We start from the raw sequence: 10,577 nt of genomic DNA, 5'->3' as shown, positions 1-10,577 counted from the left end.
CTGTTTATAGTCACGTTGTGGCCTCTCCCTCTCCTCTGTGAAAAAATTAACTGGACTAAGAGAAGCAAGTCTCAATTGGACAGTAGGGTGTTCAGCAGTGTTGCCTGGTATTCTAAAAGGTGGTTGTATGTTAACCAAGGCTTCCTTTTGAGGCCAGCAACCCTATCACAGTATGAGGGGTTCACACTATTACTCCTTTTCCTAGGATCAGTGTGGTGGCTTCTGGGGTTAAGAGGGCGATAGATGTCACCACTAGGACAGGAGAGAGAGCACACAGAGCACACATTCCCACCACTTTCTACCACCATGCAATCGGCACAGCATGCAGGACTGGATCTCGGATGTAAACGAGCTTGGATGGGACTTGGAATGTTGTTTCATTGACCTCAGCGTGTAAAACACCAGGCACAGCATAAGTTTGGCATCATTTTGTATAAAACCATTTTATAACCCATTTAACCTGATAATTTTTTTAAAGATTCATTTATTTGAAAGAGTTACACAGAGAGAGAAGGAGAGGCAGAGAGAGAGAGAAGTCTTCCATCTGCTGGTTCACTCCCCAGTTGGGCACAACAATTGCGGCTGTGCTGATCCAATGCCAGGAACCAGGAGCTTCTTCCGGGTCTTCTACGTGGGTGCAGGGGCCCAAGGGCTTGGCCCATCTTCCACTGCTTTCCCAGGCCATACCAGAGAGCTGGATGAGAAGTGGAGCAGCCAGGACTTGACCTGGCCCCCAGATGGGATGTCGGCACTGCAGGCGGCGGCTTTACTTGATACACCACAGTGCTGGCCCCTAACCTGATCATTTTTAAAAGATTTATTTATTTATTTGAAAGACAGAATTAAGGAGAAAGAGGGAGAGATTTAGAGATCTTTCATTCACTGGTTCATGCCCCAGATGGTCACAATAGTCAGGACCCGACCAGGCTGAAGTCAGGAGCCAAGAGCTTCATTTGTGTCTCCCAAATGAGTGGCAGGGACCCAATCATTGGGACATCTTTCTTTGCTTTTCTCAAGCCACCAGCAGGGGAGCTGAATTGTAAATGGAGCAGCTGGGACATGAACCGGTGTACTTACGGGATGCAGCATCACAGTGGGCTTTACCCACTCTGCCATAACACCAGTCCCGAACCTAAGCATTTTAACCAAAGTTGTGGCTCTGATCTAATCAGAGTTATGGTGATCACTCAGACAATTAAAAATAGGCAGATAATGTTAATTCCTTTAAGAATAAATTCTCTTAAGCAATTGAGACTCAATATAGACACAGAGAAGACATGAAAGTTTCCCCCAAAGTGCTTACAATTTTTATTACGAAGGCAGTTGCAACCTTACAAAAATCTTAATTAAAAGGACTGGCACAAGACAGCATAAGATCCCATTACTTAGAGCATTTAAATGTATCATCCAATAAAAAGGTGGTGAATCAGATACTCCTGTTGTCAAGAGCTGAAGAAAAACAACATCAACAATATGAAAACTGCAGATAAGAAAGAAAAGGATCCATCAGGTTGGAAAGGGTCACTGACACCACAGAGGGGCTGTGGGGGTCCAGGTGCAGTGGGGGAGCCTTTGGGTGACCGGAAGAGGCACTTTGGTCAGAGAGGCTCAGCTGCTCTGAGATCTTAAAACGGGCACAGCAAGAATAACATTCCCAGAGCAAAAAGGCAAAGCGAGATTAATGGAGTCCACTATCCTAAGCCTGGGGAATGTTACCCCCCATTGATGAAACATTTCTAGTCTTCTACCCCATGCAACTCCAACTGTGAGGTTTCCAGTCGGGCTGAATGCCTCCCGTCATGGCATCTGAGTCTTTAGTCACCCTTATTCTAACCTGAACGCTCTTCTTGTCTTCTCGCTAATTCCATGCTTTAATGAAACTGCTGCCTGCTCCTGGTGAACTCCAGGCAGATTTCTGCAGTTCCCTCATCTGTGCTCCTCTTAGCATTCTGCCTTGTGACACTGACCTTATTGGTGTCTCTGAGCGTTCTTTCTTCTATTGCAGTGCAGGAAAAGGCATTGCACCAAAAGGATCAAGCTTCTTTCTCCTGAAAAATTATTTCAAAACTGTAGGTGAAGATCATTAGGGTCACCTCACTCCTTCTTAACTCTCCAACGATCACTTTCCTGAGTTCTTGTGGTCTTTGTCTTGAAAACTATTGGTTCATGAATTTGGCCACGTGTAAATTATCTCATTAGAAAGATAAATTCAATCTCTCTTACTTCATCTTGGTCAGAGCATAGAGCTTGTGATTAAAAACTGACAGCTCATATTTGTAGTTATTAATTTATTATGGAGATTCAAATGATGAAGATATTAAACAATGACAAAATATAACTTAAAGGTAAGAATTATTCAAGAACTTAAAAAGTTATTATAATTAAGCCAAATGAAAACAACTTATAAATACATTGTTCATGGTGCATCCTGAAAGTTCCAGGATTGCATTTGGAAATTAATGTTCAACACCTTTATGACCTTTCTACAGATGTTAAAAATTGTCCTATCATATGACTCAGCAATTCCTCTTCTTGGCATACGCCCAAAGGAAATTAAATCACCGTCTTGTGGTGACCCCTCTACCCTCATGCTCATGCAGCATTATTCACTACAGCAAGATAAAGAAGCAGACGAAGTCTGTGTTGATGGACATATGGACGAAGAAACTGTGGTATATACAGACAGTGGAATATTGCTCATCACTTAAAGATATGGTCGTTGTACCATATGCCACAACACGGATGAGTCTGTGGGACATTCTGCTGACAGAAATAAGCCAAACACAGAAAGGAAAATATTGCATTGTCTCAGTGATGTGTGAACTCTGAAAAAAAGGAAGAAAGAAAGATATGAATACAGAGAACAAAGTAGTGATAGCCAGGGATGGAGAAGGGCAGAGAAAATGGGGAGACTTAGGTCATAGATACAAAGTAGTAGACAAGAGGCTTAACAAGTCTAACATAGGACATGTCAACTACAGGTGATGAATTTGTGCTGTATATGGCGTGATATTAAATGAAAGGATATTAGCTGCTCTTGGCAAAACAAAAAAATTAGTATGAGCAGATGAATATGTTGATTTGCTTTATTATATAGTCTTATCTATCTTATCTATAGGTATCACTTAGCACCTAACTATATGCAGAATTGTTTTTTAATTTGCTGAAGAGTTGCAGAAGAGAAAATTAGGACATTTTGATGAATTTTACCACAGCATTTGACTTAAAACTCCAACAAAACAAAACCCAGCAGTCAAACTCAGACCGTGGAATGAGTCTATATCATTTGTGTGGACAGACAGGAAAGTAGATTATCGGGGGATAAGATAGAATAATGTAGTCCAGGTGAATAAACATTTCAATTTGAAAGGAGAAACAAAATTATTACAAGTCAATTTAAGTAATATACCAAGTGACTTCAAAAATTTCTGGAAACTGCGTATTATGAAAAATTGTTCGTGGATTTCAAAATTTTTTTCAACAAAATAAACTTGTCTTCTAATTTTATTTTCCATGAATTGTTAGTGTACTCAGGTATTTTTCACTTTTGGATTGGATAAAGAAAAACACCAGGTACAGAATCATAATAACATGGACAAATTCTACTAGATTATAATAAAGATTTTGATTTATTATCATGAAATAATTTCTTAGAGAAAAAGAACATGGCACAAATGGTGAGAATAGATCTGCAGTTCCCATAACTGATAAAATAGTAGTAGTATTTAGCATTTATAATGATTAAAAATTAGAATTAAAAAACTTAAACAGGATAAAAAGAAACTTTGGGAGACAAAAATATAAATAATGTGCAAACATATGAAAAAAAAAACAATTTGTACCACTAATGATAAAGAAAATGAAAATTGAAATCACACAGAGATAGCATTCACACTGAGGAAGTCAGATAACTATATGTAGATAACCATACGAGGTGTCAGGGAGGTGGAGCAGGCATAGTACCCATTATGCGATTGGAAGCATATCTCTGTTGTCTCTAGAACTTCAAATGTTAGAGTCGACCGCCCGAAAAACATCACCAAGAGACACGTCTCTTATGCAAACAGCACGGGGAAGTTTTATTGATTATCCAGCATGCTGGGGCTGTCTGATCATCATGAGCAGAGCAGCCCCGAATAACCAAAGGTCAGGGTTTATAGAGGCAAAAACCGCAAAACCGGGAGGGGGGAGAATACACAGTTGCTAAGCGGTTGCTAAAGTCTTACAATCAGCAATTATGATCTTAAGACATAGACAAATCACATCTTCATTATTAGCCCAGGTAACCCAGGTGCAACCTTTCTACTTTTAAGCTTGAGCAATCATGCTAGGGGGTTTTTGTGTGTTGCCAAGGGTGATGTAGTACACTGCTCTTGTCTGACTATTTGAGATCATAGTTTCGGACCAGAGTCTCACGGTGGGGGGGTTGCTTTCCCAGAATGCAGTCTCAAGTGCTCCAAAATGGAGTCCCTACTGTCAAGGTGATACTTCACTGTTTTATTTTTACAGCTTCACCAGGAAGGTTTAAACCTGTAAGCTTAAGCTTAACTTTTTACACCTGCACATATACAATTTTAACTCTTCACAAAAACTAATTTGGTAAATCTGAATTTTTGGAAAACCCTGAAAAATAATCACACCATTACATAGATATGAACATTTCTATCTGGTAGCATTTTAGTATTAGTTTTCTGTCTAACATAGTTGTTTGCACATTAGGAAGATGTAAAAACTCAGAAAAAACATCCATCAATGGTAGAATATGTAAGTCAGTTGTATTACATTCTTACAATGAAATAACACCATCCGCTAATTAAAATGAATCAGTTACAGATACAAGGAAGAATTTGAATGAAATGTCTTAATAAAATGTTGGACAAAACAGAGCAAGCTTGGAAGCTGTACTCCAGTCCTCATTCATATATACCTATATCCACACACGTAGTCCAAGCCTGCTTGTAAAATTACATCTAAAACTCAAATTAAAAGAAAATGGCCGGCGCTGCCACTCACTAGGCTAATCCTCTGCCTGCGGCAGCGATTTCAGAAAGTTTGAGTAAAGTGCAAGGTAAAGGCACGTGCTGGTATTTTCTGGAGGAACAACTGTTTATGATCCACATGACCTCAGCCAGAATGTGCTGTACTTGTACATTAATTTCATGTTAGTTGTCCTGTGTTGGTTCCTTCAATTTAAAGCAATAAACCCCAAGCCGGCGCTGCAGCTCACTAGGCTAATCTTCTGCCTTGCGGCGCCGGCACACCAGGTTCTAGTCCCAGTCAGGGCGCCGGATTCTGTCCCGGTTGCCCCTCTTCCAGTCCAGCTCTCTGCTGTGGCCAGGGAGTGCAGTGGAGGATGGCCCAAGTGCTTGGGCCCTGCACCCCATGGGAGACCAGGATAAGTACCTGGCTCCTGCCATTGGATCAGCACGGTGCACCGGCCGCAGCGCGCTGACCACGGCGGCCATTGGAGGGTGAACCAACAGCAAAGGAAGACCTTTCTCTCTGTCTCTCTCTCTCTCACTGTCCACTCTGCCTGTCAAAAAACAAACAAAAAAAAACAAAAAAACAGTTTCTCCCATGATATTTCTCTTACTTTTAACATTTCACTGATATGTCCTGAGGTTGTATTGTGTCAACTGGTTTACTATTCATTTCCATCTAGAGCACTTTAAAAACATTCCATGAAAATTTAATTTTGCTGTCGACTGAAGACGTTTCAAAGCCTTGAAATGGGACAGAAAGTGTATGTACTTGTACTTGTACAGCTCATTTCTCATCCGTGCCGACATGCCCACAACCAGCAAAATTGCCAGCAAGTAAATTATGACTCTGCTAAATTTCAGTTGAAGAGAAGATACTAAAAAGAAATGATTCCATCAGATTCCAGTGCTCATGGACACACATTTTTATCACTTCTGTGAAATGTGGAGATTATAAAAGGGCTGAGTGATGGGGAAAGAATAGCATTAGGAAGGTCAGCAGTGGGATTAGATCTACGTCTGATAGGCTTCCTGGATCGTGACTCGTTCAGTTTTCACTGGCCCGTTCCCTACTCACCCCAGACACACACAGTGCCTTAGTGTGGCAGTGTGGCTGGCTGCAGAAGAAATAGGATTTCTCTCTAGGCTGTCCATCACCATCCTCCACATGCATCACGTGGAAGTGAGGACAGTTAGATATGATCACTCTTGTTTCTTTCCCAAGTTGCTATAGACTAGTGTTGTTTTATGAAATGAAATAATCTTCTTCTAATTTTGCTCCTGTGAAATGGTATGTAAATTTAAAGCTACATTAGTAAAGAAAGGCATGAAATAATGCTTTTACCACTGCAAGGGATCTTTGAGAAGTTCATGAAAACTTATATTAGAAAAACGTATGCATGTGGTTCAAATATTTTGCACCAAAATAGACTTATCTTTAATTCTCTTTCCCAGAACCACTGTGTACTAATATAGGGGGAAAATAGTCTCACCTCTTTTTTTCCTTCATAGAATGAATGCAATTCAACCTTCTACATCAATGAATCCTGTTAATAAAGTATATTTTTCTTTAATTTCAAATCCATCTATGTTCTGAAAGGGACATACCCAAAAATTCAAAACCAATTTTATACTACAGTTAATTATATTTTAATCAATAATGTATGATTTTGGTTGAAACACTACATAAAAACAAGCAATGCAAATTATAATCCAGTCAACACTAAAAGTGGAGTTGCCAAATCTGCTTGAATTGACCAGAATGGTGAAAGTTGAATACTACAGCTTAGAAAGCATCACAGGTCTATCTGTTGGAAGCAAACTTGTGAGATTGCTAGATATAAATTTTCCTTGTAGGAAAGAGAAACCATGCCCTAACGGGTCAATTTGAGGAGCAACTGATAAAATAAGGCTTTCTAGAAGTTTCACGAGAGTGTTAAGGGACCACAAAAGTCCTTCCGTAGTACAGAAACAGCAAGAGCATCTACCCTGATCTGCAGGTGGAGGGAAGGGAGACAGGCTTGACTAAGCTGTGAGCTGTAGTGACTAGTAAGGACCCTTACTGATAGCTTCCATCTATGCTGCTTCTGTTGGTTAGACAGATTTCCAAACACAAACAAGAAGCCAAAGAGCTAATTAGGATTTTATGTTTTAATTGAGCTAAAGTGTGCATGCATAGAGTAGATAAAATGTACATATATTCAAAGAACATTACATAGATATGAACAAGGGTGACCAGTCTCAGGTGAAAATGTAAACATTTCTCTCAGTGTCAGGCTGTCTAATACTCCATTCTCCCAATTAATACAGCTCATGGAAAAATAATACTCCAATTCTATTACAATTCATTACTGTGCTGCTTCACTGTATATATAAACCAAATTACCTATGTAAGTATCTATAAATAGATATGTTAATTGACATTTGATTGCATCATATGAGTGACTGTAATTAATTAGCTACTAAGCATATTTTATATGTATTTTGGTGAATATATACCTTTATTCTATTGTGGCTGTATTAAAAATAATCAACTAGGACTGGTGTTATGGCACAGCAAGTTAAGCTTCTGCCTAGAACATCAGTTCAACGCCTTGCTACTCTGCTTCTGATCCAGCATCCTGCTGATGTATCTAGGAAAGCAGTGGAAGATGTACTTGGGCCCTTGCACTCACTTAGGAGGCCTGGATAAAGCTCCTGGCTCTTGGCTTCAGCCTGGTCCAGTCCTGGTTGTCACAGCCCTTTGGAAAGTGAACAAGTGTTTGGATGATTTTTCTCTCTCTCTCTGGCTCTCTCTGAATATCCCCTCTCTCCATAACCCTGCCTTTCACATAAATGAATCTTTAAAAATGTAATTAACTTGTCTAGAGTTACACAGTTTCAGATACTGCCAAACCATTTTCCAAAATCTGTATCAATTTCTATTTCCAGCAATCATGTGTGACAAGTATATCAAGAGATGCTTAATGCTATCTTTTCAAATTTGACTGCTCTGGTTCCTATGCAATGGATTTTTTGAACTTAATTTGCATTTATCTGATACCTGATGAGATCAAACAAATTTTCATTTGCATATTGGACACTTAGACTTCTAGGTTTTTCTCTACTGTGCATTTATCTTGCTTTCATTCCCCTTGTTTTGGTCTTTATTAATCAAGAGAAGACATTTATGTTGAGGGGATGTCTCCTGAGATGGAAGGGACATATACAGAATTGTTGATTCCAATGAGTAACTGATCATGTTGGAAAATGATTTTACCAGAGCTAATGCTAATCAATCAATTCAGAGAAAGTAAAATGCTTTTTGCATTCATTTAATATCATCACTGGCCCCTTAGCCCATATTCTACTCCAGGTAGACAAAAAAAAATAGAGTAATAGGAAGGTATTTGGCACAGTCATTGCAATGCCTCTTTGATATTAACATTCCATTTCGGAGTGCTTAGATTTGAACATCAGCTGTTCTGATCCCAGCTTCTAACTTCTGGGATGCAACTGATCAAGATCCAGATGGAGTTTGGAGTTTTTGGCTTTGGGACCCAGCCCCAGCTCTTGTGGGCATTTGTAGAGTGAACCAGAGTATAGAGGATATCTTTAAGTCTTTCTTGATATCTCTCTCTTCTTTCAAAAAATACAAATAAATACTTTAATTTTTAATACAATAACTTGGAATTGAGGGTATAAGAATTTAAGAATATAGGATACTTGGGTGATCAAAACATATATATTATCCCAATGTAGTATTGTGGCCATCAATGGCACAGAGATTTTTCATTCTGAGGCTGTTCATTTCTGTATTTCATGGGGGGGAAAAAAAAAAAAGCAGTCCAGGATGTCTTCATTCAAGAAAGCAACCTACATGCATAGGCGTTTCCTATACTTCCTGGGTCACAAATTGAAGTAGCACCTGAGTACCCTAGAAGAGATCCTTTATGTTGTATTTCTCTCTCTTCACACAGCACAAGTCCCAAGTTTTCATTCTGTGCCCCATGCTCAAGTGATGCCATTTTACTCTTCACAGAGGCCTCAAAGCTTTGAAGTTGGGGAATGGAATGGACACTCTAAATGCAGTTTTGTAATCACTCATCGAGGTGCAATGATGGAAAAAAAAAAAAAAACAGCTAAAGCTGAGACTGCATTTCAGGTCAGTGCTGTTCAAGGGGCGGTTCGTGGATTATTGCTGGGCCACAAATGGTTTGTTACGGCACCAACGTAAGTACAAAAATAGAGAGTACCCATCTGGAAACTGCTATAGCAATTTGACAATTGCATGCGGCAAAACATTCCTGCTGAATACCAGCAATAATAGTTTAATGTCATTTTGATAACATTAACTCAAAAGCATATAAAATATAGAATTTTTTCTTCTACAGAAAGATTCATCAAATTTAATTATATGAGAAAAATTATAGAAGTTAGAGGGAAAATTAAAGATGAATTTTCAAAATATTGTAAAATGTGCTATGTTTTCTACCTGCCTAAGATTATGGAATAAATAAATAAATATTTATGTTTGTGTAATGCATGATTATATAAACTCCATTGGGCAATGTATGTTCTGAACAACGTGTCCATTAACTAATTAAATCCTTGGGTTTTCTTATTGGTATCTGTGGGTGTAGAAATAATACCAGAATAGAGAATGAAAAATGCTGGCTGTTATTATCTAGGCACTGGTATTCACTCACATATTGTGAATTGAACACTCATTTTCTTCTTAAGTAAAGATTAGATGAGGAACTCAGTCTTAGTAGAAAGTTTATTTTGAACAACTATTTATTTCTTAATTTTAAATCCCTAGAGGTTTTATATACAACAGGGAAGTTTTCTAACACTAAGATACAGTCTCTAACTTCATCCACTCCAAAAATTTCAGTAACTCTTACCCAAAACCCCAGGGTAAATGATATGTTGAATGCATCAAGTATTTGTTAAGCTTGGAACTCCTACTTTCCAGCAAATAACTTCTAATTTCAATATTTAATAGGACGTAGGTTTATCACCATGGATTTTATACCCTCTGTGAAATTTAACAGCAGCATAGTTTTTATAATGGGTTTTTATGCATTTTTAAAAATAAATTTGCATAACACTCATTGTTTTAATATCTTCATCCAAATCACATTTGAAAACATTTTACAATTCTGTAGGCAGCCGGTCTGCTTACACTTTTTCTTAATGAGATTCAGAAATTTTTATTCACGGGGCTGGTGCTGTGGTGTAATGGGTTAAGTTGCTGCCTGCAGTGCCAGCATCCCTTATGGACGCTGGTTCCAGTCTTGGCTGCTCCACTTCCAAGCCAGCTCTCTGCTATGGCCTTGGACAGCAGTGGAGATTGGCCCAAGTCCTTCGGACTCTGCACCCCCATGGGGGTCCAGGAGTTCAGATCAGCACAGCTCTGGCCGTTGCGGCCAACTGGAGAGTGATCCAATGGATGAAAGACCTCTCTTTCTCTCTCTCTGCCTCTCCTTCTCTACCTGTGTAACAGATAAATAAATAAATAATAAATAAATCTTTAAAAAAAGAAATTCATTCATAAACATCATTGAACACCTACCAGGGGCTGGACATTGCCTTTATATATTTGAAAAATACATA

The sequence above is a fragment of the Oryctolagus cuniculus genome, chromosome 13 (assembly GCF_051225735.1).
Source record: "Oryctolagus cuniculus isolate XC-2025 breed Fujian yellow rabbit chromosome 13, ASM5122573v1, whole genome shotgun sequence".
NCBI classification, from domain to species: Eukaryota; Metazoa; Chordata; class Mammalia; order Lagomorpha; family Leporidae; genus Oryctolagus; species Oryctolagus cuniculus.
The sequence above is the reverse complement of the archived record's forward strand: the minus strand, read 5'-3'. Positions refer to the sequence as shown.